Below are 5,786 nucleotides of genomic sequence, written 5' to 3'. Positions count from 1 at the left end.
GATGTCACACGTGGTTGTCTCATTTTTATGTTGCCCAAGATAAGCAAAGCAAATAAATTTTTACGTCTCCCGGTTGACAAAGTTCCCGTGTCTTTGTTGTACATATCCGATTACAGGATATTTTAATCGGGTATTCGCACGTGCCAAAGTGTGTTAGTAAAATCCCCGGTATTTGAAACGAAGGCAGAGGCAGGCTTTTTTGTTTTGCTCTTATTCTGCCTGAAAGGTTTGAAGTACTTCATTCTCGTGGGATCTCCGACGAACAGACTTGCAGCAGTAAATTGAAGATATTTTGGTTGGCAAGCATTGAACAAAGCTCGTCCTTTTGTCCGTCACTGTTAACAACCAGGGATTCTGAATCACGAAAGTGACAATAGCTATTACTATTGATATTGTTTCTGGTATTATTGTTGTAAGTGAACACGATCACGTTGTCATTCGTCTTTCGTGAGTATGTAGAAACACTAACTATACATGTAAGCATTGCAAACCCATTGCGTGTAAAAATGCAAATGTTATTGGTGACAATTGAATTCTAGTCCGGACCACAATTCATTTGGCGGCAATAATATTCAACATTCCTCACATACAGGCTGTGTTGGAAAGTCGGACACGCTCAGCATTTCTGCAAGATTTTTGAGTAGTTCAGGGAACCGATTTTTTTTGCGATAAAAATACCGGAAAATACACGTACGCAAGAAGTTGCAGCCACGGCGAGGCTGGAAACGAGTGTGCGGTTGAGTTGAAATCTGCCGTGTGACAGACCTCCGTTAAGTCACATGCTTTTTGTACAAAAACTGCCAAAATAAAACATTTTGAAGACAGCTGCCCAGCGTTTTTGCATCTTGAAACATAAAATAGTTATTGTCATTTGGGTAGTTTGAATTATATACTTCAAATCACTTTTACTTCCCTTCTTATGTGTTTCCTGATAATCATAGCTGTGATTAAATAAATAAATAAATAAATAAATAAAATGAATGAATGAATTAATTAATTAATTAACTAGATAATAGTAATTAAAATAAATGTATATATATATATATAAATTAATAGACAAGTATATAATGAACATGAAGAATGAATAAGTGAATATAATATAGAATTATCCTTCCAGCATCTATACATAAATGTAGAGCATTCGGTTTTATGATTCGCAAAGCTGGTGATTTGGCCTTTGTCAAAGTTTATCGTTTGTTTTCTGATATGCGTATGTGACGTGTGCATAGGGTGATAAAATTTCCCACAATAATTTGATGTGCTACGCTCGGCGACTGTATCTGTGTCAGGGGACATAACCATCTGCGAGGGTTATTTTATCAGTGTTATTTCGTTATCAGAACAATAAAAAATAATTCAGTGAGGTGACGTCATGCACTTTTACATTCTGTAATTTAACGAAACACTGTATCAGAATTTCTTTCTATTCTCATATGTCTAAAAAGCTAGGAAGCCCCAAACAATATGAAACGCTCAGCAGACAAAAGAGGACTTGATGGTGACTGGCAACTAGTTTACAAAATTATCGAAGTGTCTGGAAAGTCGCCCGAGAAAGTATGACTTGCCGTTCCGTCAAAAGTCTGCGCCGAATCACACAACCCCACCCAACTCTCGCCACATCTGGACAATTTGGTCCAGTTAGTGACTGCTCGTAAAAGTTATCGGTTAACTGGCAAGGGTAATTTCCGTGCGACTATAATTGTATTCATCAATCTACACAAGCTATTCGACCTAGGTACTCGACCTAAGTTCTCAATATCTGAGTGCTACAGTTGCCGGTTCTCATGAAGAGAGCTTCAGAGATCGGGCCTCTCTTATCGTTTTCAGTTGCCGGAACCCGGTACATTGCGCACACGCAAATAACGACTTGTTTTCCACTATCATCAAGTCTGCAAACAAATTGAGTGTTCTCTTTCCAATTGGTTTGTAATAAAACATGAGTACGTTGTCCAGAAGATAACGAGGGGCTTCGTGAGTACGGGTAACAATGTTGTTAAGAATTGAGTTAAGAATTGAGTGGATACTGATGTGTTTCACAACCGTGATAAACTTTGAAGTTTTCGGAAATACAAATTGATCTGTCAAGTGAAATGTCAGTTTCGGATCCGAATCAACACACAAGAAAGTACTTAAAAATTCTGAAAGTCATAACTTTTTACAGATCTACATGACTGACCCACACTTACAAACACTAATGAAAATCAGATCAATAAATTGCGATGATTTATAACTTCTGCGTAAAGTGTCTCAGACGAAGATTGTCGACCGCCCTACATTTAGTCCTTGGTTCGTACATAGACCCTCCAAAACGGAGGGTCTATGATTCGAACAATTAATACTTTAGGCATCAAGCTCTCTTCACATGGAGGAATTTCTCATATGTACCCCATGGTTCATCTCTGCACTCTTAATTGCAGTCACAATGAAAACTCCACAGCCATAACTTTTGATGTACTTTCCAGAATGTACTCACCTTGCAGTCCGACGCCCAAGGTTGGAATCTGGCGTGTGGATATGCAGGTGAATATGCAAGGTGAAGACTTTTATCTCACAATCACATATCATTTCCAATCGATCGACTTTGTCAAACAATTCCACAGTTTAAAGTTTTGTAGAGCAATGTTTTTTAATGTACAGCATTTATTTATCAGTATGATTTTTGTATTTTCCGTTATACAGTACACCTGAAGAAGCTCCAGTTTTGGAGCGAAACGTTGTGTCACAAGTTCATTAAAATACGTTCGGACCAAACAACTGGGTGTGGTAGTGTGTATCAATCAAGTTTTCTATATCATCCCACTCCACTCTCCACAGGGGATCAGCTGCTAACGTCCTATTGATAATATATATATATATATATATATATATATATATATATATATATATATATATATATATATATATATATATATATATACGTTCACATTGCTTAGATGGCTGTTTTTTGACCACCGTACAACAATAAATACAGTATCGTCATAGTTGTGCGAAAACCAGTTTACTTTCATTGTCGATTCAAAGCTCAAATCATCGATCCTTGAAAATAAGTCTTTAGAATTGTAATGGGCCTTTCAAGAAAAGACAACCGGAAAACCGGAAACATACACAATTTTTTTCTGAAAACTTAATTATTTACAACGAAAGATTATCAGTTAAGACTTAAGCAAAGTTTTATAAACTGAGAATCACCCACTAAACTATTTTCAGAAAGTGGGAAATTTGTTGAGGAAAGTGACGCGTATTTGGATAAATTCGTACGTCGCCCAAGACGTTCGAAAGAATCATGCACGAATGATGGACTGTACAACGGCGCCAAAATCAAGCACTCCTCTCAGACTGCATTCAAAAATACTAGGGATTGTTGGGGTTTAAAGCGGTTTCGAAAGTTCTCGGGGTGGTGGAGAGGGATTAGACAAGTTTGTACTGGGTACAGGGTTTGGGGAAAATACTTTGGTTCCCTATTTTTTTTATAAAAATACTGTAGCGGAAATGAGGGAAATTGCTCGTAAAACTCAAAAGAAAACTTGACACTGCAAGTCCATAAAATTGTCACACAAAATGTATAGAAAGGCTCAAAATAGATTCTTAAACCGTAAAATCTCAAGGGCGGATATGACACAAACCTGCTGATAAGAAGTCAATGAAAAGTTTGTGATAGGATGTAAAACACGAGCTTGGTGTTGATACAAAGAGGAAAAATACGCAAAAAAATTCAAACTTTTAGTTAAATATTGTTGGCTTAATATATGTTCGGCTAAATAGTAGTCAGGTTGATTTGAACTATTTTTATTATATAGAGGTGGGATTTGAAATGTTGAAGAGGATCAAAAGCAAATTACGATTTCACTGGCGAATCCCTCACCATATCCAGTATTTGTGAATGCAGTTTTCCGCGAACGTGAATAGGTCTATTGTTCCCCCTCGCCAAGATTATACTATCATGTTCGTCATTTCATCTAATGATCAGCGGACGTCTATAAAATCATGCGCACGAGAAAGGCTATACATACTCAGACCAACCACCTGTAGCACCGACTGCCATGCTTTCCAGTAGCTGAGAATCGTTTAATTTTTGATGGTAAAAGTTAATCCGTCGGAACACCCGAACACTAACGACTATATAACAGCCAAGGCATCTTTGTGCAGGTATTAATGACATAGACGAGATTACGACACAATGAGAAACGTGGCTGTTAGTCATTGGCCCTTTGACGTCATAGACATGAACAGAGCACGGCAAGCAATGGAAAATCATTCAGTCATTGAAGTTAGTACGTGTACATACAGACAAACGTACATACATAGACAGACAAACGGACAGACAAACGGACAGGCATGATGCAAGAAGACATACATAATACACACACACATACATTTTGCCAACTATGTTAAAATATGTAAAAACATTTGTGTTATATTGAAGTGAACTTTATATAGAGAATATGTTGCTAGAAGTAGATCTACATCAATTGTCAAGGACGATAGCATGGGTTAATGACATCACTACTAATTCACTTCAACAAATTTAGGGTAAAATATACTCTGTGCACAACACTGGAAGATATCTGTTCCGAGCTGGGTCGGCCATTCGTGAACAGGTGAGACTTGTCCCGTGAACTGCTGTCAATCTTCCTGTATATGGCCATGTACCTTGTCGGATTCAGTGGCGACAGCAATAAATCAAAAGTTATAAGCTGTCGTCATTTTGGCATGAGATAAAGACATATGGGGCGAGTGGTTCTGGTTCCCATTGATACCGATTCCATCATCTCAACTTGTAGTGGGTCTGTAGCCGTGGTATAGCATTCCAAGTGCGAAACAGCTGCGTGTATCGTCAGCAAAGACATTTCTTATTGAAACAGCCAAAGTTTCCACGTGTGCATCTGACATCACACCACTGCGGTACCATTACAGGTAAATCTATATCGGTATTCTTCACCGATGTACGTCTCGAAGCCAGGGTGTCGATTTGACACATTTATATTGTGGGTTGAAAATGTCACTCGTTCATCGCCTTCGTTTACCTGTTGCTTGGACCCAATGCCTACAAAGATCTTGAAGCAGATCTCATGCAAGTTACCTTACCTTACATTACCTTACATTACATTACATTACATTACATTACATTACATTACATTACATTACATTACATTACATTACATTACATTACATTACATTACATTACATTACATTACATCTTTAGTGATTCCCTTCACAACGCTGTCGTTGTGAAGCCTTTTCTCAAGAAACCATCCTTGGACCATAATATTCTCAAATATTTTCGCCTTGTGTTAAATTTGTCATTTTTATCGAAGGTATGGGAACGCATTGTTGCTTGTAGGTTGACAAATCATATTGTTAGCTATTCATTTAATGATCCATTACAATCTGCTTGTAAATCTGGGCATAGTAAAGAAACTGCTTTTTTATAAAGGACATGTTTTTAGTTCTGGATGCAAAACGTGATGTCTTTCTGTGGCTTTTGACATCGTGAATCAAACTATTTCACGAAATCGTCTGAGGGATCGTCTTAGTATTTCAGATGATGCCTTCAGCTGGTTTTAATCTTATCTTTCGAATTGCACTCCATGTGTTGTTGTTAATTCTACAAAATCATTATTCTATCCCCTTTATACTGGGGTACCCCAAGGATCAGTTATGGGTCCCATACTTTTTATTATGACACGCCTCACTGAGGGGAATTAGTATCAAATCATGGATGTCTGTATAGTTGTTATGCCGACTATTCCTCTCTGTACATGTGTTTTAACACCGACAAGGCTAGA

The sequence above is a fragment of the Ptychodera flava genome, chromosome 11, assembly GCF_041260155.1.
Source record: "Ptychodera flava strain L36383 chromosome 11, AS_Pfla_20210202, whole genome shotgun sequence".
NCBI classification, from domain to species: domain Eukaryota; kingdom Metazoa; phylum Hemichordata; class Enteropneusta; family Ptychoderidae; genus Ptychodera; species Ptychodera flava.
Note: the sequence above shows the minus strand (reverse complement) of the source record.